This window comes from Ahaetulla prasina, chromosome 2 (assembly GCF_028640845.1).
Source record: "Ahaetulla prasina isolate Xishuangbanna chromosome 2, ASM2864084v1, whole genome shotgun sequence".
Lineage (NCBI taxonomy): Eukaryota > Metazoa > Chordata > Lepidosauria > Squamata > Colubridae > Ahaetulla > Ahaetulla prasina.
Genome location: NC_080540.1, coordinates 276,039,586 through 276,066,490, shown reverse-complemented (window position 1 = coordinate 276,066,490; position 26,905 = coordinate 276,039,586). Strand labels below are relative to the sequence as shown.

Sequence of the window (26,905 nt, the reverse complement as noted above, 5' to 3'; positions counted from 1 at the left end):
ACTGGGATGATGGTAGGCGTTTGAAGCAAGAAGGAACATAACACATCTCTAGTGATTTATTGAAAATATGGGTGAAGATGGGGCCAATTGGTCAGCACAGACTTTTAACCAAGAAGGAGTTATCTTGTCTGGGCCTGGAGCTTTTCCTGGCTTTTGTCTGTGAAATAGGTCCTGCACTTCCTTTTCTGTGATCACTAGGGGTTGTGAACCCAATGAAATGGGGTCAGTTGTAGGAGGCTTGGCTGTTGTTGGTGTGTCTGAGATGGGGGTTGTGGAGATAGGTGGCTGTAGTTTCCTTTCAAACCTGCAGTAAAACTCATTCAGGTCATCTGCCAGTTGTTGATTACCTTCAGCCTGGGAAGGAGGTTTGCCATAGCCGGTGATATTTTTAAGAGTTTTCCACATGTTTGCTGGTTCATTTGCTGAAAACTGATTCTTTAGCTTTTCAGAATAACTTCTTTTGCTGCTCTGATCTCCTTGTTAGTGCATTTCTGGCCTGATTGTACAGCATTTTATCACCTTTTCTGTAGGCTTCCTCTTTGGAATGTCGTAGCTGCTTAAGTTTAGGTGTAAACCAAGGTTTGTTGTTACTGTGTATTCAAGTTCCTTGTAGGTAGACATAGGTCTTCACAGAAGCTGACATATGATGTTACGTATCTGTGAGTTCATCCAGGTCTGCAGAGGTATCTTTAAAAAATATTCCAATCAGTGCAGTCAAAACATGCCTGTAGCTTTAATTTTGATTCCTCCGTCCAGGTCTTCACTGATTTAATTATTGGTTTTGTGGCTTTAAGTCTTTGCCTGTAAGCAGGTACAAGGTGAATCATGCAATGATCAGAGTGTCCTACAGCTGCACGTGGTAAAGACCGATAGGCATCTTTTAGTGTTGTGTAGCAATGGTCTAGAGTATTCTTGCCTCTGGTGGGACAATTGACATGCTGAAAGTATTTTGGTAGCTCTTTCCTTAAGTTTGCCTTGTTTAGATCTCCCAAAACAATGGCCAGTGAATCAGGGTGTTTGGCTTCAGCCTCCATGATTTGGTCAGCTAGAGTTCGTAATGCCTTGTTTACACAGGCTTGTGGTGGGACATAAACAGCAATTAGAAGAAATGAGGAAAATTCACGAGGCGAATAGTAAGGTTTGCAGTTGATAATTAGAGTCTCTAAATTGTTGTAACAGAATTTGTAAATTATATTAAAATTTTGACACCAGTTTCTATTAATATATAGGCATAAGCCTCCTCCTTTCTTTTTACCAGATGTTTCTGGAATCCTGTCTGATCGTTCAATCTGAAATCATCAAATAAATCATCAACGATAATCATCAATAAAGCATCAACGATAAACTAAAATCAGCACTACTGTAACAAATAATTAAAACTCACAACCTAATGGCACATGTGCTCTCCAAAATAGTTGTTTTTCATAATTTACAGAAAACTAAAAAAACAGGGACAAGTCTAATTTCTAGAAAGAAACTTTTCTATAAGAAAGGTACATCTATAACAAGACAATAGTTGCAAACCGCAGCATGTTTTATCACACATAAACTGTGGACTAGCAGCTGTTTCTTCTGGGATACTCAAATTGGAGTCACTGATTCTAACTGAAGAAAATAATCTTGCAGCTACCTCAGTGCTAAACCGTAGTGGGTTGTATAGGTTAAAAGCAGCACTGGAGGCCAATAAGAAGAAGTGTAAGTGTAAAATACGATATTAAAAATTTGACTGTAGTGATAAGGGTCAACCAACACTCTAAGTCTGAAAATTCTGGCTATTATTATAGGGTCTCGCTCAGCGCCACTGGAAACCAGCAATTTAGCGATGCCAACTAAACGTGATGTCCCAACACAATCAAATATCACTAAGTATTTTCCAACCTCCACAAACACCCAGTAATCATATTAACTAGTGTATGCAGCTATAGTCCCCTCATTAGTGATTCTCCCCCAGCTTTGGATTCCCTGTCACATTGTATGCAAGTATGGCTAGCTGGTTCTTATTTTTTTATGTAATAACTCCTATATTCTATTTCCATTCTGCTGCCTTGTTTGTATGCTGCCCAGAGTCAGTCTGGTGTTGGGTGATACCTAAAAGGAATAAATTTCCTCTCTCTAACCCAAGAAATGCTATTCCAGTTCCACTCACACTTGGAGTTATTTTGATGATAGACCTGCCTGAGGTCACCAGATTCCCTTAATGTACTTTCCCTGTCTCCAGGCCTTTAAAATCCAGGCTCCTTGACATGCCACCACCACTGATTCTTTGCTGAGTAGCCTGGTCCAAAATTCAACCTTCATTCTTGTGCACACCAGTCATTTTCAAATCATCAGTAATTTTCCACAAACCTCTACTGTCTCTGTATGCCCAGGAATACATACAAATCAGGTTTCTGCTCTCTAACTCCTTGATCCAAGTGAAGTTAATGCCGTTTGCAAAGTGTCCAAATCAACACCAACACTCACCACTTTATTGTGTGGGTCATCAAGGCAAGCCCTCCAAAGATCTCATCTTCAATGGGACATTCTTCTTCAACCTTAAATAAGGTGTTGGGACAACAGTGATGGACCAAATCTTGCATGAGAGTCTTTCAAAAGCATTGGCCACACTCTACTGATCATCATCTAGACCTGTTCCAGTCCGGCTTCCGGTCCGGGTATAGCATGGAGACAGCTTTTGTCACATTGGTGGATGACCTCTGGAGGGCCAGGGATAGGGGTTGTTCCTCTGCCCTGGTCCTGTTAGATCTCTCATCGGCTTTCGATACCATCGACCATGGTATCCTGCTGCACCGGTTGGGGAGTTTGGGAGTGGGAGGCACCATTTACCGGTGGTTCTCCTCCTATCTCTCCGACCGGTCGCAGACAGTGTTGACAGGAGGGCAGAGATCGACCGTGAGGCGCCTTACTTGTGGGGTGCCTCAGGGGTCGATTCTCTCACCTCTCCTGTTCAACATCTATATGAAGCCGTTGTGCGAGGTCATCAGTGGCTTCGGGGTGAGTTATCAGCTGTACGCTGATGACACTCAGCTGTACTTTTCCACCCCGGGCCACCCCAACGAAGCTGTCGAAGTGTTGTCCCGTTGCCTGGAGGCCGTACGGGTCTGGATGGGGAGAAACAGACTCAGACTCAATCCATCCAAGACGGAGTGACTGTGGATGCCGGCACCCCGGTACAGTCAGCTGACTGTTGGGGGCAAGTCACTGGCCCCAACAGAGAGGGTACGCAACTTGGGCGTTCTCCTGGATGGACGGCTGTCGTTTGAAGACCACCTGGCGGCCGTCTCCAGGAGAGCCTTTTACCAGGTTCGCCTGGTTCGCCAGTTGCGCCCCTTTCTTGACCGGGATGCCTTATGCACAGTCACTCATGCTCTCGTCACTTCTCGTCTGGATTATTGCAATGCTCTCTACATGGGGCTACCCCTGAAGTGCACTCGGAGACTCCAGTTAGTCCAGAATGCAGCTGCGCGGGTGATTGAGGGAGCTTCATGTTGCTCCCGGGTAACACCACTCCTGCACAGTCTGCACTGGCTACCTGTGGTCTTTCGGGTGCGCTTCAAGGTTCTGGTTACCACCTTTAAAGCGCTCCATGGCTTAGGGCCCGGGTACTTACGGGACCGCCTGCTGTTACCTTATGCCTCCCACCGACCCGTACGCTCTCACAGAGAGGGTCTTCTCAGGGTGCCGTCCGCCAAGCAATGTTGGCTGGCGGCCCCCAGGGGAAGGGCCTTCTCTGTTGGAGCACCTACCCTCTGGAACGAACTTCTCCCCGGTTTGCGCCAACTACCTGACCTTCGGACCTTTCGCCGTGAATTGAAAACTTATTTGTTTATCCAAGCGGCACTGGCTTGATTTTTAAATTTTTAAATTTTCAAATTTTGAATTTTTAATAATTTTATATGGGGTATTTTAGTTTGGGTCAATTTGACGGTTTTAATTTGGCCATTATTGAATATGTATTTTAACTGATATTTTAATTTTGTATATTTAATTGTTTTAATCCTGGCTGTACACCGCCCTGAGTCCTTCAGGAGAAGGGCGGTATAAAAATTTAAATAATAAATAAATAAATAAATAAATAAATAAATAAATAAATAAATAAATAAATATCATCACCTCAAGACACTTAACTGTCAGAGCCCCTCCAGCTGAACACCTGTGTCCAGACAACTTTAATATTTAACATCTTATATTTAGCATATACTGTAATGTACTTATGCACTTATGCCAGACAGATATCAGATTAATATAAACATAGTGGAAATCTTTATTGCCATGAATTGTGACCAATCCTAGCTTCTCCTAGAAGATTTCTCTACTACTCATTGATAAATAAGAATTTAAAGCTAATAGTACTCTCTGGGAGCCTATTTAATGTAATGGCTAAGGCATTAGGCTAGAAACGGGAGAATGTGAGTTCTAGACCTGGCTTAGATATGAAGCCAGCTGGATGACCTTGGATCATTCTCTTTCTCTCACATCTAGGAATGGCAATTGGCAAATCATGTTTGAGAAATCTTTCTTGAGAAAGAAAATTGCGGGAGTTTGTCCAAGTAGTTGCTAGGAGTTAACACTGACTTGAAAGCACACACACACAAAAACCCCACTCTCTGTACAGATTACTATCATAATAGACTACTACTGTGTACAATAGTGCTCTGTATACAGATAACCACGTAGAGATTACAGTCAAGCAAAATCTTCCCATTTTATTGCTATTTAATCTTATTATCAGTTTATGTAAGAATCATTCTTACCATGTTTAGGCCAATCTTATCATCAATTTACAGAAGCATCCTTACCAAGATGAGGCTAGGGTTCAGACATAAATTCAGGGCAAAATCTTTAGACTGCCTAGTCAACATCTTGATGTTTATCTACTTTACTTTCAGAAAGTATGTTAGTGAGTATATTAGAATCTTAATGAGGGCACATAAGATTGTCTTAATGAGGGCACATAAGATTGTGTTAAACAATCTTTCAAAAATGGGAAGCAAATGATTCTTTACAGAATAGCATTACTTTCTGCAAGCAGTATGCTATTATTAATAGAATAGATACAACACTTCAGAATGCGTAACGTATTTTGTTCAACTCAGAAACTTGTTGTTCAAGCCAGAAGTTTTGCTTTGCTTAAGAATCATGTGGACTTTTAAGAGGAATTAAATAAGCAGTTCTCCTTGTTTAGGTTGCACCATATCCTCAGAGAGTTCAAAGTGTACAGACAGTGGACCAGACCTTAATACCCAAAAACAGCACCGTGATCTTTCAAGGAACAACCATTTACGTAGGTCACAGGTTGGCAACCTTAAACACTCAAAGAGCAATTTGGATCAGTTTCCCACAGAAAACACCAGGAGCCATAAAACCCTTCCCATGCCTGACTATTTCTTGAGCAGCCACAAATCTAGCATATGTAGTTAAATTAAACATTCTGTTTTCTTCTGAAACTTTTCTTTTCTTGGATTTATCCTTGGTTGGCCTACCGGGGATTGAAAAGCTCAATAAATCACGTGTCAGCGGGTGTTGCACATTGGTGGTTGTGACACATATTTTGAGTGATAGGGAACCGCAGCAGAGGGGTGAAAGAGCCACATGTGGCTCCAGAGCCGCAGCTTGCTGACCCCTGACATAGGCAAATGATTATAAACAAGATGCACAGAGATTTGTTTTCAGCTGAATGGGTCTTCTATTGGGATTCTTACTAGAAACGTATTTTCATAAGCTGTAATACTCTGCTTGAGTTTTTAAACAGTTATGGCAGGGGTGTCAAACTCAAGGCCCAGGGGCCCAATCAGGCTTATAGGGTGCTTAGATCTGGCCCATGGGGCTGCCATGGAAACAACGAAAGATCGGCCTACAGTGCCTTTGCCAGTGAAAATGGGCTCCCGAGCTCCATTTTTGGCTGTGACGGCCTCCTACAACACTCTTCCAATAAAAACAGAGTTCCATTTTCACTGGCAGAGGATTGCAGGAGGCCGTTGCAGCTGAAAATGGAGCTCGGGACCCCATTTTCGCTGGCAGAGCACTCGGGCCACCACAGGCACCCCCGACACGAGTAATGTCGAGCTGGCCACGTCCCCTGGCCATGCACCCCTCAAGGTCAAACACAACCCTAATGTGGCCCTCAATGAAATTGAGTTTGACACCCCTGAGTTATGGGGTTGTTGTTATGGGGTTGTTGCTCCCACATCTCAAACATAAGACTGTATACATAGCTGCAAGGTTGCAATAATGCAGTGTTATGCACACATTAAGGCACAATTTTGGAGTAGCTAAAAAAAAATCATATAATCAGAAGAGGTTTTTTTTCTTTGTTAGAAAAGAATTTTCAAGAAAGTTACAGTAAGGTTTTAACTTCTCCTTACCTGCACTTCCCCAATTTAATTCTCTTAACAATTTGAGATAATTTAGTTGAACAAGGAATAAAAATGGATGTCAACAGGTGCTATGGAACTTTTCATTATGTTGAAATAGAACTAATCCAGGTATTAATATACATTCTGTATTGTCTCCAAATCTCCAAATTATAGGCTTACTTTAAAAATTCCATAGAAATGATGAGATAAGCAGTACAATTTGCTGGTGCTTCCCTTCCTTATCTTTTTCCTAAACAAGTAAAAGCATATATTCCAGTTAAAAGGTACGGTACTTTTTCATAAAGGACACAGAAAATGAAACCCTTTGCAGAAAATATTATACTTTCGTATAATAACGAAAGAGACAAAGAAAGACAAGATATTAATATAGTCTCATGCTCCTTCTATGGAAAACATAAAATAGCTCACAAGATAGGTAACATCTAACACTGCTGTGGAAAAATTCATCTTTTAAATTGTTTCCTATGTTTATTTCTGTCTAACAAAACCCCACTAGCAAGTTCCAGAATGGAACATTCCTTTAAAAAATACTTCAGATGTTTAACACCAAACCCAGGAGAATAAGATTGTAAGATGTGGTGTTTCTCTTTATCCTTGATCATTGTGTAAGCAAATGTAAGAAATTTATTGAGCAATTGCATTCTGAAGTTAAACACCTGAACTGAGTTTATACGGCTGGCTAGGAAGGGATAAAGGTAATACCCAAGTTTCACATTCTTACCTAGACATTTGATTTTTTTTTATAGGATGTGTTGCTACTGATTTGCTAATGATCTTATTGTATAGGTTTCACCTTGCATTTTTGTATTTCCATGCTGAGATGTTTTAAGTTTGAAACATTTGAACTGTTGAACCGTTGTGTTTGAAATTCACAACAGCTATTTCAGTGTTACTGGAAATGTTGTAATCATTCTAGAAGGATTCTTAACTTAAAGCATATCTGGAGTTATTGGAATAGCATTAGCCCATATTCAGTAGAGCTGGAACAACTCCTTATGAAATTAGAACAATTGTTTAAGCTCAAACGATTTCATCCTTTCACGTTAATTTTGTCAGGTGCCTTGTTATGTACACAGACACATGAACACACGAACACACGAAGACCAGGAGTTAACAACAAGAATTCATGTTTTCTATAGAATTATATTTGCTTTTTACAAAGAACAGTACAGGTAGTCCTCCAATTATGACCATAACTGAGCCAAAAATTTCTGTTGCTAAGTGAGACGTTTGTTAAGTGAGTTTTGCCCCATTTTATATCCTTTGTTGTCACATTTATTAGCTAAATTACTGCAGCTGTTAAGTTAGTAACATGGCTGTTAAGTAAATCTGGCTTCCACACTGACCTTGCTTGTCAGAAAGTGACAAAAGGTGATCATATGACCCTGGGACACTACAACTCATAAATATGAGTCAAGTATCAATCATTTGAATTTTGATCATGTGGCCATGAAGATGCTACAATGGTTGCAAGTATGAAAAACGGTCATAAATCACTTTTTTCAGTGCCATTGTAGCTTCGAACTGTTGTGTCTTGTCCGCTCTCACCGCAGCCGGGGTCTGCTTATCTGCTCCCGAACACGGAGGAATGTATGCCTCCCGGGCCCAGCCCTAGCTCCATGCCCAAGCAGGCTGCAGAGGAGGGAGCATCCCCCGGCCCCAGCCCTGGCTCCATGCCCAGGCAAACGGAGCAGCTAGACCCCTCCCCCTCCTCCACAGCATGTGAACCTGAGGAAAGTTCACTTCCAACAACAGCTGATTGGAGTGACCCTCGCATCAGAAGATTGGATAGGCGGAGGCAACAGAAGGAAGGGAGAGGCAGGCCTTAATGAGTGCTGAGTCATGGAGCCACACCCCATGGCCTATATAAAGGATCTGCTTTCTGGCAGTCTCTGAGTCAGGCAAAGTCGAACTTATCTTGCTGAAGTCACTTACTGGTCTCCTGCCTGCTCTGAGGACTTTGCTAGGACTTTGGGCAGAGCTGCAGAGGCAAGCCTGATTCGGATTTCCCTGACCCGGCCATCAGTGGAGGAGTGGGACACGACACGAACAGTCACTAAATGGACTGTTGTAAGTTGTGGACTACCTGTATCTATAGCAAGAATGACTCCACAAATGGGGGTGATATCATTATACGATTCTGTATGTATGTGGGTTCCAATGACTGACCCAAGTACCAAAGTCATAATCTCTTAATACATATTTCATCTCATCTCTGCAGTGTGGATAAAAACAAGAGGGGGGGAGCGAAGGAGGGAGACAGGGAGAGGGAGGGAGGGTGAAAGAGGGGGAGGAAGGGGGAGAGGGAGAGAGATAATTTAGGGACATCCAGGTTGGGGAAAAACTGGATAAAATATAGCGTCCTAATTTCTTAAAAACTCAATTCCCATTTTACAGTTGATTAAATTTGGTAGTAATGTGTGGAGGATGCAGCCTCAAATTCCTTTGAAGGAAGATGTATTTTCTTGGCAGTACAATTCAGTTGAGGACAAGCATAATTAGACAATATAAACATGGCTCGATAAACAAAGTACGAATATCTTACAGGGTGTAAATAATTCTTACTTGAATTATTAGATTTAAGCAGTGGTGGGATTCAACTAATTTAACAACCGGTTCTCTGCCCTATTAATTTCTTCCAACAACCAGTTTGCCAAACTACTCAGAAAATTTACAACCGGTTCTCCTGAAGTGGTGCGAACTGGCTGAATCCCACCACTAGATTTAAGGTATATAGATTTCCATGCATTTTTAAAATATACTTTTTAAATCCAGTGCAGAGGACATGTATGTACTACCAGTGGTGGGTTTCAAATTTTTTTACTACCGGTTCTGTGGGTATGGCTTGGTGGACATGGCATGACTTGGTGGGCGTGGCTTCGTGGGCATGGCATGACTTGGTGGGCGTGGCTTGGTGGGCATGGCTTGGTAGGCATGGCAGGGGAAGGATACTGTAAAATCTCCATTCCCTCCCCAATCCAGGGGAAGGTTACTGCAAAATCCCCATTTCCTCCCGATCAGCTGGGCCTCAAGAGGCAGAGAATAGATGGGGATGGGGCCAGTCAGAATTTTTACTACCGGTTCTCCAAACTACTCAAAATTTCCGCTACCAGTTCTCCAGAACTGGTCAGAACCTGCTGAAACCCATTTCTATGTATTACGGTCATATCTGGAAACATTTCCTAATTTTCTAAGTAAAAATCCCACTCCTTCATCCCAATTCCCAGAAAGCTTCTTTAGTGGTATTCAAAATCTGTCTCCCTACTTGGTTTGAGTCACAGAGCTAATGGTGAAAATAAGTAATGCCATTTTAAAAAATAACAACCCAAATAAAACAGGCAATAACCTAGCAACCTTCAAACGTGGAAGTAATAGACAAGTTTTCAAGGGGAAGGAGCAAGCAAATATTTAAACTGTCAACAAAAGAAATGAAGTCAGCCTGCTATTGTTTTTTTAAACAGGCTCTCTAAAGATTCCTCGTAACTCAGAATCTTGCTGCACACTCTACAGGGAAAGGGCAACAACTGGCAATTTTGTAAAAATAAATAAATACCTTTATATGGACTGAGGTATGACTAGCCAACTTATTTATCATTTGTATCTGAGTTTCATGGTGATACTAGGAACAAGAACTTCTCCATCTCTTAATGGTTGTCTAGATTTTTGCAAAACATGGGTAATATCCCCACAGAACATTGCTGCTATTGATGAAACAACAAGCAGGTAGATTTTAGGCAGGGTCTGAGGGTATTGGAGGAAGCATGTTTTATGTACAGGTAGTCCTCGACTTACGGCCACAATTGATTCCAAAATTTATGTTGCTAAGAGAGACATTTGTTAAGTGAGTTTTGCTCCCATTTTATGACCTTTCTTGCCACAATGGTTAATTGACTCGCTGCAGTTGTTGTTAAGTGAATCTGGATCCCCCATTGACTTTGCTTGTCAGAAAGTCCCAAATGGTGATCACATGACCCCGGGACACTGCAACTGTCATAAATATGAATCAGTTGAGAAGCGTCTGAATTTTGATTGTGTGATCATGGGGATGCTGCAATGATCATAAGTGTGAAAAACTTTTTTCAGTATTGTATAACTTTGAACGATCACCAAACGAACTAGTCAAGGATGGCCTGTACTTGGGTCAACTCTTTAGATTTTTATAAAGTCAGCACTTTAATGGACCCAATAGCTCAGAGTCAGGAAGTTTAAGCATTTTAAGGATCTTATGTAAGTGCCTCTCTGGATCACTGAATGAAAACTATCCTGGCCCCTGGTAGGTCACAATTGGCATCAAACCTGAATATATTCCCAACTTGTCAGTGAAGCCAATTATACTTCAAGAGGGGAAATATTATTCATTTGTTTCTGTGGAATGAGTGGAGAGCGAGAATTCATTGGTTCCTTACCTAGATGTGGGGCTTCAATTCATTGAATCAATTGGGTCTTCCTAACTATCTTTTCCCCTGTCTGTACCGTACATAGATGGTATTCTGAATCATCATAATTTGAATCTTTTTAATACTGATACAGGGAATACTAAGTAAGAATAATCAAATGCTTTCAGAGATCCTTGACTGGAAGACAAGAAGAACAGAGTAGATTAGATCAGCTTCCCCCAACTGAGGATTTAGAGGATTTCAACAAAATGAATTTCCCAGTGTCCTTCAAACTACTTTTTCCAATCAAATAATTTTCATCCAACAACTTTCATTTTCATTCCCAACAAGTTCCTCCCTCCTTTTCATCTTGATCAGAACACTAAACAGAGAGAGTGGAGGAATATGGCTCTCAAGTGAGACCAGAGATTATGTCAAGTACAAGTTCATTCCTTTTTCATCACCAAGCTAAATCAGGACTGATGAGAGATGGCTTGTAATTCAAGTGGTATAGCAGTTTTGCTCATGATAGCAAAATCATGACATCGAAATTCCGTGCTATCACTCTTCATTTCTTGCAAGTACTGCTTCTTTTAGAATGCCCAGTTTAAGAAACAAACCGAAACTAAAAGCATCAAACCAACCATAAAACCAGTAGAATGTTAAATAACATGTTTATTTAAAATGTAATTAAAAATGTTAGTAAACTTAATTAAGACATACTTTATACCAATGAAGAGGCACTACCACCAAATGCCTAATTTCATTAGTAAGTGCACAATCTTCTTGTATATCACTTCAAAAGAAGACTAAACAAACTATGAAGGTGGATTGATATTCTGGTTTGTAAAAGAAGTAACCATCCAGGGTAAAATGTTTAATGAAGTATTTAGTGTTTCTATTTAATAGGAGTTGTCCATGGGGTCGCGATGGGTCGGACACAACTTCGCAACTAACAACAACAACAACAACAACAAATTTAATAGGAAGGAATAAAGCAAGTATGTATAAGTTATATGCATCAAATAGAAGTTAACAGAAGTTAAGCTAATTTGTAATAACCCTGGATTTTTAGTTTACTCTTCAGTGCAAATTCAAGTGTCCACGACTTCAAGTATGACATTCATTGCACAGGATATGTGTTTGGGAATACCTAACTAACTAGATACTACACTACTGCATCCAAATGAAATAGCTTCCAAACACCTGTATACACATACATCTAAGGAAATACAGCAGTACCAAATGCAAATCCCAAATAATTAATAAACTAGCAAAATTGATCAAGATTAAGCTATCAGAACGGCTAATATATATATCCTGAAGAATCTGCATATTTTTCAGAACAGTCTGTCCAGAATACAAACCTTGGTTGCAATTTGCTCTTCCTTTGTGCACATGAAATACAGGGAACTGTTTAGGTACTCAAATCAGCATATGCAAAGAGCATATGCAAAGAGACTATTTAAACAGAACTCGTTTTCTTCTACTACCAAGTGGTTGTGCAACATCTTATCTCTTTCTCTGCTTGCTGAAAGGTTCAGTTACTGATAAAGACTAACTCGCCCTACAAAGTATAGTAGAACTTCTAGTTTCTATTTGTCAATCATCAAGCAATAGAATGGGGAATAAGCTATTGTCCCCAAGAATTTGTTTTACCCGTATAAGTAATGCACAGAATAACATTTATAGCAATTTGAGAAACTTGGATTTCTAATCCAGTTTCAAGGTACAACTTTATGAACAGAATATGCAGTTCTATCACTTCTCACATTCAGTTACAATCTTACACTTTTTTAAAAACAGTAAATAGTAAAGTAAGATTGTGTTATATGAGTATAAATCTAGATGCATATTTATATTCTATTTACAATCTTCTGAAACCCAGGTACAAAATTATCAGAAGAGACTTTCAGGATGCTGAGCTTTGGGTCAGTTCAAATAGCTACGAAAAATCAGAAATTAATTTTTAAAAAGGAATCAAAGACACATCATTATTAAAACATGATTATTTGTTAACCTATACTGAACTGATTGGCTAGGTAAATAATACATTTCCTAGAGATCGCCGAGGATTACTTACTTGAAGTTACTATTGATAAAATTTAAACTACTAAGAAATAAATTCCCCAACGTCTGAATTGTGAATTAATTTAAAGATGAAATGGGTATTCTTCCTTATTATAATCAACGGTCTTAATTAACAGAGAGGACTCACTAGAAAAGACCATAGAAAAATTGAAGGCAAAAGGAAAAGGGGACACCAAAGGATGAAATGGTTAGATAGTGTCATGGGTGCAATAAACATGAATTTTGGTAAGTTCTGGGAGTCCATGGAGGACCTGGAGGCTTAGCGTGTTATGGTCCATGTAGTCATGAAGAGTTAAACATGACTTAGCGACTGAACAACAACAAATAATCAAGTATATTGAGCATCATTCCTCTCCCAGCAGGTTCATTTTTAATTTCATAATGAGAAAGTTTCCTTATGTGAATAATTGCTCTGAAAGAAATAGCTAATAATTGGTTTCACATCCAAATTTACTCCAAATTTAATTTGTATAACCTTGTATGATCTAAATCTTACCTATACCTTGGCCTTCTATTGATCAGCTGACCATGAATATTGAAAAGCATAAAAGGTAAAGGTTCCCCTCGCACATACGTGCTAGTCGTTCCCGACTCTAGGGGGTGGTGCTCATCTCCATTTCAAAGCTAAAGAGCCAGCGCTGTCCGAAGACGTCTCCGTGGTCATGTGGCCGGCATGACTAAATGCCAAAGGCACATGGAACGCTGTTACCTTCCCACCAGAGGTGGTCCCTATTTTTCTACTTGCATTTTTTTACATGCTTTCGAACTGCTAGGTTGGCAGAAGGTTGGACAAGTAGCTCACCTCATTATGCGGCACTAGGGATTCAAACCGCTGAACTGCTGATCTTTCGATCAACAAGCTCAGCATCTTAGCCACTGAGCCACCGCATCCCTACTGAAAAGCATAAAATGACATAAAGTAAAAATAAATTGAATGGAAGTCATAGATGGTTTAGGAATAGGCTGCTACTATTTTGTGAAGTTTTACATTATAAGATAAGAGAAATATTTAAACTTATATGTGTACATTTTTATTTAATAAAGTTTAATGTATTAATATGTATTCATAAGGTTAATCAAAGGAACAGAGGATGGCCTACACTTCAAAGGGACAGGCACATTTTTAAAAAATAAAAATAAAACTAGAACACTCAAATCCTTCAAATCCCCAAAACGGAAGTAAAATAAAAATTACACAAGGCATCAAGAGAGACATTTGAGTCATTCAGTCTAGGGATTTTAAACTATTTGTTCATTTGTTTATTTATTTATGGTTTATTCACCCTCATAGAAGGACTCTTGGCAGTCTTTTCTTAAGCATTTTATCTGGGAGAAGAAAATTACTGTTTTAAATTTAGAGACACAGCCCTGCTAAGATATATGCCCCACTTTCTTTTTCTCTTCTCAGATTTAACATTACTGGACCTTGCTAACATTATTGTGAAACGAGACATAAGTATTGCACTATATATGTAGGTGTTGGATTAACACTGTAATTTATTTACAAAAGTTGTAATCTGCCATAGGCAAGTCACATAAGTCTTGGTATTTTTAATCCCTTATTCTCAACATGAATAAAATGATTCTGCATGGTTTGCACATTGTTTAAAACAGGGGTGTCAAACTCATGGCATCATGTTGTCGTCATGTGACGTATCATAACTTTTTGCCACTTTGCAAAACCGGGGGTGGGTATGGCCAGCACATGACGCATTTGGCCCATGGACCGCGAGATTGACATCCCTGGTTTAAAAAAATTAACAAGAAGAAAAACAGCAAGAGGCCAAAAAAGGGGTAAAGATGGCAGAATTGTCAGAGTTTGTTGCAGCACACACAATCAGACAATTCAGCAGGATTCAAAACTTCTTTATATATATATATAATAACACATAAGGCAAATATACAATACCCATGCTGGTTTTTCAAGAGAGAAGAGATTGTAAGTAGGTACAAACACAGGCCGGGGACAGCAGAGACAAGACTTCTCCTATATATAGAACAGTTGAGGTAAGCCACGCCCAGGCTCCAAACTGTTACAGTCACCAAACAGCCCTCATTGGCTGCCCTGTTGCTATACCTATTCCAGTTCATGAATATATCTACACTGACAAGAATGACAAAACCAGATGGGAATAAAGAAAAACAACCCACATAGTCTAAAAGATGCTTCAATCAAAGGCCTGTGCAAAGATCCATAGACATGACACTCAAGATTGGAACACAGTCCTGGAAGGCCAGAATTTAATAGATTCCAAAATGAGGGGATAGTATTGTACTGTATATTAAGAAAATTACGCCTAGATGCAAATCACACAACTGAGCACAGAAATCCTGTTGATAGTGTTTGAATAAGAATAAAAGGACAGAAAAACAAAAATGTTTTGTTCTGGAAGTTTATTATAAACCACCTAGGCAGACAGAAGTTAGGGATTAAGTCTTTCTATATCAAGTAATGAAGCTTTCAAAGCAATATATATCAATGACAACAGAAAGAGTTTAAGCTGCCCTGACATGTGCTGAAAATCTTGCTATGCAACAAAGGTCCAACAAATTCTTGTCTTCTTTTGCTGACAGTAATCCAGAAATCCTGGGTTTAGAAAATTTAGAACTACGCCGCCTTCGACATGACCTGAGCTTAACTCATAGAATCATCTGTTACAACGTCCTTCCTGTTGAAGACTACTTCAGCTTCAATCACAACAATACACGAGCACACAATAGATTTAAGATTAATGTGAACCGCTCCAATCTTGATTGCAGAAAATATGACTTCAGAAACAGAGTTGTCAATGCCTGGAATGCACTACCAGACTCTGTGGTCTCTTCCCAAAATCCCCAAAGCTTTAACCAAAAACTATCTACTATTGACCTCACCCCATTCCTAAGGGGTCTGTAAGGGGCGTGCATAAGAGCACCAACGTGCCTACCATTCCTGTCCTAATGTTCCCTTTGATTGTATACAATTTCATATAGTTATTACATACTTATGGTTATATATATGCTTATATATCATATAGTTATTTCATGCTTATGCTTATATATAATATTGTGACAAATAAAATAAATAAATAAAAATAAATAAAATAAATATGGAGAACTGCTATTATGGAACTAATTCTCATCAACAGGAAGAAAATGACCAGATTATCTTTATGTTCATGATCTCAAAAAGAAAAAAGAATAGGTGGATATACTGGAGGTAAGAAGATCATATTTTGATAAGCCTACACACAGGCATGATCCAATGGTGACAAATCCTGAAGAAGGAAAAACAAATTGGGGAAGGATGGAAATCTTGCAATCCAAGATATAGATGGCACACCTGCAAGCAATCTGTTCTAGAAGGAAAAAATATCTCCTCTCTTTGAAAGATACACAAAGAGCTTTCTCAAAACACTGGAAAAAAGGAGATGTCTTCTTTCTTCGCACACATATTAAAGCAGGGCGATATAATCAGAAAGGGCTATAAAGTAGTCACCAGGAAATACAGATTGTAACAGAAATCAGAACAAATGCTTTTTGACAAAAATAAAATAAAGAGGTCACAGATGTGAAGAGAAAAGGGTAATTTGGTAATGGTAATGGTGGAAAGGCAGATCATCTTAACTTTTGGAGTTGCTTTATTTTTTAAAAGGATGTGAAACCTTTCCTGGCCATAACTGTGTTATTAATGGAGAAAAAGAGCTGTAGTTCAGAACAGATGAGGAAGAGGGATTAAAAAAAAAAACACTCAACTAATTTTAATGAATTCAGGTTTCTGGGGCCAGATGAATTATATGCTAGGTCAGTGGTTCTCAATCTGTGGTCCATGGACTCCGGGGTGGGAGACAATTTCATTAGAGTGGAGTCCGCAAAGTCTTGAAGAAATGTTAAGATTTATATCTTAAGTCTTGGTGGTCCGTGGCCATGGTGCGTGGCCACAAAACATATTTAAAGAGGTTTGTGGTGATGAAAAGATTGAGAACCACTGTGCTAAGTCCTGAAGAAACTAACGGAGGTGACTGAAGTGCTGCTGACTCTGAGAATTTCTGGAGAAGACTGGAGGAGAGCAAACACTGTTCCTATCTTTAAAGGGGGGAGGGGGGGGAGGAAGCCAACCCATGAAATTACAAGTTGGGCATCTTGGCACCTAAATCTGATTATAAAACTTGGATGGGAATACAACAATTAACAAGAGCCAGCAATTAGCCGGAGCCAAACAAGTCATGCCAGATTAATTTTATCTCAGTTTTCTGACAGAATTACTAGCTTCACAAATTGGGGATATAGTGCAGACATAGTGTACGTTGATCTCAGCATAATTTCTGACGAAGTACTTCATGGTATCTTTATTAAGAAAATAATCTGATATGGGAAAAAGCCAACTTGGTCTTGTGGTTAAAGATTCTAAGCTAGAGCAGGAAAACCCAAGTTCTAATTCTATCATAGGCATGAAAGTCAGCTGGGTGACTTTGGGCCAGCCATGGTCTCTCAATCCTAAAATAGGAAAGTCAGAAGACATCTCAGAGATTTCAATCATCTTTGCAAATATTACCAAGAAAATTGCACTGACCTGCCCATGTTGTCCCTATAACTAACTCCAAGGACCATAAAAACAACATTATTGGGGATAGATGATTATTATTATAGAAATGTGTAACTCTGGGTAAGCCAGAGAGTACTCAGAAGTGGTTTTGCATAAATGGAGGTAGGAGAGTAGTACTGAGTAGATTATCACACAGCTATGGGGTAACCTTATTCACGAAAGGGATGAAGAAATGATTACTCCTTTTGCAAATTACACAAAACTAGGAGGAGTAGCTAGAAGAGGAAAAGAAGACTCAAAAAGTTCTTCTGGCTGAAATATTTAGGCGAAGTAAAGATTTAAAGTGAGTAATATAGAGGTTTTCAGCTGAGAAAAATAAATAATAAAAAAAACGGGATGGGGGGAGATCTGGCTTGGTACTAGTTCCTGTAGAAAGAAAAAGAATCTGGAGTTCTATTATGCCACAAGTTGAATATATGCCAATGATTTGATGCAACTGCTCAAAGGGCAAATGCTATTGTCAAATGTTATCAACAGGAGTAGAGAGTCCAGTTTATAGGAAGAAATTATCTCATTCTGTTTATTAATAGTTTATTAATTATTAATAATGAAATGGTTTGTCCAGTTCTGGGCATAACAATGTAGGATAGTTTTCTTCAAACTGGTTCTACACAACCCTACATTTCCATGAGGACTTGAATGGGTTCTATAAGCCTAAGCGGGGGTGGGAGAGGGGGAAGGGGTCTTCTTTACAAAAGACTAAAGCTCTGTCTCTTTTGGAGACATGTTTTTCCATTAGTACCTTGACACTGAATTGGAATTTTAATCAAGGTTATGATCAAGCTGGTGGATCTTAACTGTAACATGTAGCGCCATCTTATTGTAAAATACCTAATCTAATTGTCTCGCTCATCACATCTAATCCTAAACTTGCAGCTAATCTGGATCGGAATCTAATCTAGAAATTAAGCCTAGAAAATCCAAAGTGCTCAAAGAGAGAATTGTTTTTGTAGCAATATTTTAATTCTATTACCAACGCTGCTAGGTTTTGTTGTTGTTGGCTACTTGTCTCATTTGGAAAAACTTTATTTCAAAATAGTTCTCATATGTTGGGTTCCAGCAGGATTAATTTGAGAGGACAACCTTTGGAATATTCCAGCATTCTATGTCTCTGAATATCATACAATTTTTCAGCATTTCTTTACGATTAAAACCCAACTTCTAACCAATAGAAAAACAGTCCTCAATTGTCATTATTTGGGCCACCAGGGCATTTTAGGGCCTTTTGAAGATTGAACGGGGGCAGTTTGTCGGCTTGTCTGTGACTTAAAGAAGAATAGTCTGAACTTTTTCATCCTTTCTCCTGACACCATGACAGAAAATCTTCTATGGCCTTCCATAAATTCAAGAGGTGAATTTATGCTCCCTAATTAGGAGCATAAATTAATTAATTCCCCTAATTAGGGAATTTGCTCCCTAATTTAAAGCACAGAACCCAGACAGTTTGAGATTACAGGAAAAATAATACAGGAAAAATAATACAGTGGAAAAAAGCTTCACTTGTGGCTGTGCAAGATAAGGCCAAGATTTCAACACTCCCACCCATAAGAATTTCAGCTGAATTTTCTTCTCCCTGGGAAAACAATAAAACAAGATTGTTGATTCTTATTTTTATATTGGTGAAAATCCAAACTAACGACCTTCCTATGTATTCTGGTTATTGTTAGTACTTCCACAAACATATATCATTGTTCCTGGTATATCAGGACGCATTAACATAAGATCAGATCAAATCTTAAGGGTCATTTGGTTGATTCCCAGACTTGATGCAGAAAACCAGAACTAGACCATCTCCAACCATTGGTTTTCCAGTTTCTGTTTGAAAGACATACAGTGAAGGAAAGTATATGCACTAATTCCATTGTAGAATCCCTTTCATAGTTAAGGAACTAGGAACATCAGCCTGACAGCAACAGTCAAAGGGGTAAATCTGACTGATTTTATGAAACTTCAAAAACCTTCCTCCAGATGTCTTATATTTTGCCCAATTTTTCTCTGAGATAAAACTATTGCACTGCGTATAGCCATCTAAAGTTCAAAGACCTGCGAATTCAATTCCCGATAGAAGGGCTTGCCTTGAACCCCACTGAATCTATCTGAATCTATTGAATCTATTGCAATGTCCTTCCTGTAAAATACTACTTCAGCTTCAATCACAATAATACAAGAGCAAACAATAGATTCAAATTTAATGTAAACCGCTCCAATCCTAATTGCAGTAACAGAGTTGTTAATGCTTGGAATACACCTGACTCTGTGGTCTCTTCTCAAAATCCCAAAAACTTCAACCAAAAATAGAATAGAATAGAATTTTATTGGCCAAGTGTGATTGGACACACAAGGAATTTGTCTTGGTGCATATGCTCAGTGTACATAAAAGAAAAGATACGTTCACCAAGGTACAACATTTACAACATAATTGATGGTCAATATATCAATATAAATCATAAGGATTGCCAGCAACAAGTTATAGTCATACAGTCATAAGTGGAAAGAGATTGGTGATGGGAACTATGAGACGATTAATAGTAGTGCAGATTCAGTAAATAGTTTGACAGTGTTGATGGAATTATTTGTTTAGCAGAATGATGGCCTTCGGGGAAAAACTGTTCTTGTGTCTAGTTGTTCTGGTGTGCAGTGCTCTATAGCGTCGTTCTGAGGGTAGGAGTTGAAACAGTTTATGTCCAGGATGCGAGGGATCTGTAAATATTTTCACGGCCCTCTTCTTGATTTGTGCAGTATACAGGTCTTCAATGGAAGGCAGGTTGGTAGCAATTATTTTTTCTGCAGTTCTAATTATCCTCTGAAGTCTGTGTTTTTCTTGTTGGGTTGCAGAACCGAACCAGACAGTTATAGAGGTGCAAATGACAGACTCAATAATTCTTCTGTAGAACTGAATCAGCAGCTCCTTGGGCAGTTTGAGCTTACTGAGTTGGCGCAGAAAGAACATTCTTTGTTGTCCTAAACTGTCTACTATTGACTTCACCCCATTCCTAAGAGGACTATAAGGGGCGTGCATAAGAGCACAAAAGTGCCTACCGTTCCTGTCCTATTGTTCCCTTTCATTATATCAAATTAATATAGTTGTTGCATACTTTTGTTTATATATATATGTTTATATGATGTGTTGTTGTTTTATGTCAATGTTTGTGTATACTGTTGTGACAAAATAAAATAAAATAAAAGAATAACATCTGGCTGCATCTGTCTTTAGATTCCCAATAAGGATGAAGCCAGTAATGTGGTGCCTCCTTGTGGTCACTTAAGTGGGAACACCTCTGGATATATAAAAATAGATAAATCCCCCCCACACCCACCTTCCAAAGGATGATGGCCATGTAAAAATTGTCCATGGGGGCATGACATATTATAACGTCTGTATCATTCTATTTTGAGACTTTAAGAGAAGGTGAACTCTTTATAGTTTATACCAGGGGTCTGCAAATGTGTCTCTTTTAAGTTTGTGGACTTCAACTTCCAGAACTCTGGGAGTTGAAGTCCACAAGTCTTAAAAGAGCCAGGTTTGCAGACCCCTGGTTTATACCATTCTGACAAAACTTGGATTGGGAGGGGGGAAGCTTTGATGGGAAAAATATCAGCCCTTCTTTCCTGACAAAACGATTCATACGGGTCAGACCACTAATTATAAAATGTCAAAAATGGCTTTGACTCAACATTGTAGGCGGAGAACTTCAACAGGAACCTTCACTGCTTTTCTCTTAGAAGACGTGAACAGACTATCTGGATGCTGTACTGAAATCATGTGTCAGAACACCTATCACACAAAATATTTTTAGACCAACTGCAACTATCTAAGTTGCAGCCACTGGGTATCATATATAAATACAATATATGGATCAATACATATAGGTTTGGCTTAGTATCAAGCCAAATAGCACTCGGAGACTTCAGCTAGTCCAGAATGCGGCTGCGCGGGTTATTGAGGGAGCGGTTCGGAGCTCCCACGTAACACCTATCCTGCGCAGACTGCACTGGCTACCTGTTGTTTTCCGGGTGCGCTTCAAAGTATTGGTTACCACCTTTAAAGCGCTCCATGGCTTAGGACCGGGCTACTTACGGGACCGTCTACAGCCGGCTTCTATCTCCTAGCGTCCGGTGCGTTCCCACAGAGGGGGACTCCTCAGGGTGCCATCAGCCAAACAGTGTCAACTGGCGGCCCCCAGGGGGAGGGCCTTCTCTGTGGGGGCTCCTACCCTGTGGAACGAGCTTCCCCTTGGGCTTTGACAACTACCTGACCTTAGGACCTTTCGCCGCGAACTTAAAACCTATTTATTTTGTATGGCTGGACTGGCCTGATTTTTAAATTTTAAATTTTAATTGAATTTTGATGGGTTTTAAATTTCTGTAATTTTATGGGGTGTAATGTTATTTTAAATTTCCTGGCTAATTGAATAAGTTTCTTAAGGGTTGTTTTAATATTGTGTATGTTTCTGTTTGTATTTTACTTGCCTGTTCACTGCCCTGAGTCCTTCAGGAGAAGGGCGGTATACAAATTAAAATATTATTATTATTATTAAACCTAAGCCATATTGCTTTGCTCACACCACGTGGCAAAGATTATTATCAAGGCAATGAAAGTACAGGTTATCCTCAACTAATAACCAGTCATTTAATGACCATTAGACGTTATGATGGCCTCAGAAAATGTGAATTATAGCCTGTAAAGCACTTCCAGCAGTGTAAAGTGTAACCCCCACCCACGTGATCATAATCTGGGTGCTCAGCAAACTGTGCTCACAAGCAGCTGACAAGTGCTTCTCAATCCTGTGAACGCCATTGTACAATCTTCTCTGTCGGCTGACCCACTAAGTCAATGGAGAAGCCAGTACGGCAGATTTGGAGCTGCTTGCCCAGAGGACAGCCTCTCGTCTCTGGACACAGAGCTTAAATCTTCAGGATTTTAATTGCATTCCTGCTACCCAACAAAGGATTTCTCCCTAGAGCAAGGGTCTCCAACCTTGGCAACTTTAAGCCTGGTGGACTTCAACTCCCAGAATTCCCCAGCCAGCAAAGCTTTGCTTTGCTGGCTGGGGAATTCTGGGAGTTGAAGTCCACCAGGCTTGAAGTTGCCAAGGTTGAAGACCCCTGCCCTAGAGGACAGGGATTTTAGCTCTGTTCTTACAGGCCAATGAAAGATTCCCACCCCTCCTGCCACCATGGACCTCCCCAGGGCCTCCCCCTCCAAGCACCCCACATTCTTACCTGGAACTCCTATCTGTTTAACAGCCAGGAGATCATTTAACAACCATAACTCAGAGATTCTGGTCCTAATTGTGGCTGTAAATTGAGGGCTACCCGTAACCATGGAACGTTATTAAAATATGTGTTACTTTGGCCTTTTTATGTATGACTTCCAGCCTTGTAGCAATAATCCAGAGGTTGTGTCACTCAATTTACTTCCTCATTCCCTCAATTATGAATTAGATGTAATTAGTAACAAGGAAAACAATGCATCTACTTTGCCTTACTTGCCTCCCAAAGGAGAATTCATCACCCTTTGGTGACATACACTGAAGGCATCGGGTCATTTTTTTTGCTCTAATTATAAATTGCACATAATGAATCTATCTTTAAAAACATGTGCATTTTACTCAAAGAACAAATGAAAATGTTCATTATCCTTTAACTAAAGAATTACACTACATGACCAAATCATATCTTCTATTATACACCACCGTGAGAAGGAATCACAGGACTTGCCTAACATAAGTTCAAGCTAACTTAGTTAATTAAAACCAAGTATTACAAAACTACAGACCATACTAGTTTTTTGTTGATAATAAGAAAAACAGGTGCAAAGATTAGATTAGAAACAATTTGGAGGAAAAAAATGGGAAACCTGATGTTTTGGGATTGCGACTCCCAGCATTAACAGCCATAATAATTCTGAGTGTTTATCTGAATATCTGGAGATTGCCTTACTGTGCCTTCAGCACTGTTAGGCATTTTATTCAATGAAATATTATTACTGAAGGAGACAAAGAGCAGCAGCTGAAAAACTAGATTTGTTAGTCCATTTTATTAGTCTTTTAATTAAGTAATTTGATTTTACATTTAGACTTTCAGCTACCGGCAGGTGCAGAATTTTTCAAACAGTCCATTAGCATGACAAATCCTAGGGGAATTTTTCAAACCTTTTTCATTAAAGAGTTTTTCCTCTCTCAACTAATTCAACTAGTCAGGCCAGAGTTTTCACCCCTCCCCATACAGTACACGCTTTCACTTACAATGGCTGGAATCTCAAAAAAGGCACAAAAGGCTGGAAGGCACACAAAAAATTAACCCTTAGTAGTTTTCTGAGCAAATCTTAGAACTAACAGAAGGGCTGAACTTGAGTTGAGAACTTGAGATCAAGTTAGTTTCCTGAAAGTTGTGTTAGTCTGCAGCAATAAAAAATAAGTGTAACACATTACCCTTTTAATATTCCAGATGATTCCATTATTTTTAATTAAAGTTCACCCTTAGTGTGACATCTGGCTCCTATCTGATTGGCTAAGTACACACACACAAATCCCAAATGACATGCTTCATAGATATGGCATGAACCGAGCCACCCAATTCTCACCAGATAACATCACATGCATTGAAATCTTTGTGCAATGCAGAAAATGATACCCCATTACCGGTTCGTCCTCCACGAGAGAGAGAAAAAAGAGGAAACTGCTTTTGACTGAATCATACCTTTGATTCATCCCAAAACAGCACTTACTACGCAACCCTTCAGAAAGATGTTTTTTCCACCCTATCGGGAGATGGCAAAACCTAAAACCGGGAGAAGTCGGTACGGAAAATGTGCAACCGACAGCGACTTCAACCGGCAATCGGTCACGGAAGTCTAGGATAGCAAGAGGCGTGTCTTTAAAATCATCTTTCACACGGCGCACGGGGTTCACGCAAAACCAACCCAGGTAGCTCACGGACCCAGAAGAAGAAACAATGCTGGAAGGAACTGTCGGAGGGAAGGACGCCGTCCGGGCCGTTCCACTAAAGCAAGAAAATTCTGCCCGTTTCTCGCGTCGCCTTTCCCGGACAGCCTTGAACAACGCCGGTAGAGGAACTAGCGGCGTCCCTTCCCCGGGAGTGCAGCCGCCACGTTCTTAATCCGGTCAGGGCAAGTCGCGTATGAATAGCTGGTCCCAGGCAACGGTCACAACTATGTAAAGCAGAGGTCTTCAAACTTGGCAGCTTTAAGACTTATGGACTTCAACTCCCAGAATTCTCCAGCCAGCTATGATGACTGGAGAATTCTGGGACTTGAAGTCCACAAGTCTTAAAGCTGCCAATTTTGAAGACCTCTGATGTAAAGCATGGGTCTCCAACCTTGGCAACTTTAAGCCTGGGGGACTTCAACTCCCCGAATTCCCCAGTCAGCCTGCTTGCTGGCTGGGGAATTCTGGGAGTTGAAATCCACCAGGCTTAAAGCTGCCAAGGTCGGAGACCCCTGATTTAAAGCACCTAGGTCAGGGGACTCCAACCTTGGTCCCTTTAAGACTTGTGAACTTCAACTCCCAGATTCCTCAGTCAGAAAATCTGGCTGAGGGACTCTGGGAGTTGAAGTCCACAAGTCTTAAAGGGAACAAGGTTGGAGACCCCTGACCTAGGGCAAGAGCGATTTCACAAGCCAGGAGGAGGGAAAAATCTTTTGCCTGCAAAGGAATCGCTTTGTGATTTTAATGCCCAGCGCCAGGAAGCCTTTGGGCAACGAAATTCCTTTCCCAACAGTTCACACGACCTACTAAATACGGAATTAACAAACATTGGTGCGCACAATGCAGATCACCAATGTCTGCACAACTAAACCACGTTTTAAAAAAAAAAACTTGACTGAGAGGCCCGGTTGCCACAAACACGTTTAAACACAAACTATCCATTTGTAGCCCAGTCTAGCGTGCTGCGCAGATCCAGGCAAAATGCCAATCTCCTGTTAAGAAGAACGAGCGCTCAGACCGGGCCAATCGGACTCCCAATATTTACATGTCCACAGTAACAAGGTGGCCAGACCAATACTCAATTTCAAATCGTTATTTTCAGTGCACAACATATGTACAATGAGATTGGCTGAGCTCCCTCAGTGCAACCCTCCTCCAAATACAATACAACTCATAGTGAGGACAGAAAATCCCTTAACCCAATAAATCATACTAACAAAACACCCAGTCCTATTGCACCAACCTGAACATGTTAGGCAGGCCCTGCAAGTCCATCCAACTATATAGTTATGATGTTATTTCGCATTCAGGAGTCTGACAGCCCACTCGAACCTAAGTTTCCCAAAAGGTCTTTTCCCACCTGCTAAATTACTCCTTAGGGCCAATCTTTCTACTTAGCATCCTCCAGTTTTAACAGCAGCCTGGAACCCGAAGCACACCTGGAGACACCAGCGCCAGGAAAGCTTTGCTAAGGGTACCGCCAAAGCGATCCTGGGACCGGACAGCGCGCACATCCCCCATCTCTTGACGTCCCTCAACCCAGCATCTCCCACCCAGGTCACGGATGTACCGCACACACCAGGTTAAGCTACTATAACCTTTGTTGGAGAGTGGATTGTTGACTTAAGGCTTTGCCTATATATATAGCTGACGGGAATCCAGTTAGTCGGGCTTGATTAAACAAAACCTAATTGAACGGTGCTCTCGTTTTTCCCAGGATTTGGCCAAAGCCTGCTCCATAAATCCAGCATCCTACTCGCTGCCTGGGCCACCGGGAGATGGAGCTTACCGATGGTCCGACCTACCGATGCGATCCCCTATGCTGAAAATCGCTGGGAAGTCAGAAAAGAAGCGCCTGAAACTCGCCGCTTTTAACAGCCTGCCTCGCCCTAAGTAAAAAGAGAGAACTCCTCTGACTCTAGAAAAGTACTTGAAAAGGACGCCTCCCACCAAGTTCCGCGGAGCTTACGCTGAGTCCGAAACGAGAAGCGCTGCACTCACTTAGCCGCCCTGGGGGAGACGGACGCCTCCTTCCCGCGCCCGGCGCACCAGAAGGCAACCAGCAACTGCGCTAGAGAGAATAAAAGCGGCCGTGGTACTCCCCGCTCTGGCGCAGCCCAGCCCCGCGCTGTCTTGCAGAATCCGCCCATTGGGATTGGCCGAAGTGAGTTGTGACTCATTTTTCTCTCTCTCTCTGCTTACCTTCCCCTTCCTCAGTCGCCCCCGCACGTGTTTCTTGGACGCCAAGCAACCAGCAGCCTCTGCTCAGGCTTCTTGGGCAGGTGGCAGAAGGGGGAGCTTTGGGCGCCGAAGTTTTTGAAATGACTGACTATTTATTATTATTATTATTATTATTATTATTATTATTATTATTATTATTATTATTATTATTATTATTATTATTATTATTATTATTATTATTATTATTATTATTCTGTATTTTTCTCCCTCCGCTGCTCACGGGGCTGTCAAATAAAACGAGGTCTCTCTACTCCAAGCGATCCTGTAGCACATACATGGTAGTAA

At 40.4% G+C, this 26,905-nt stretch overlaps 1 protein-coding gene across 2 annotated transcripts in view; it reads right to left on the bottom strand.

Moving 5' to 3' along the window:
• Positions 1–26,548, bottom strand: part of ELOVL7 (ELOVL fatty acid elongase 7) — a 54,413-nt gene extending 27,865 nt beyond the window's left edge. Inside the window, exon 1 of one of the 2 annotated variants that reach the window (XM_058169745.1) lies at positions 26,349–26,548. The gene's annotated coding sequence lies outside the window, so the exon portion shown is untranslated. The remainder of the gene's footprint in view (positions 1–26,348) is intronic. The other variant, XM_058169746.1, reaches the window with a different exon arrangement.
• Positions 26,549–26,905: the final 357 nt, after the last annotated feature.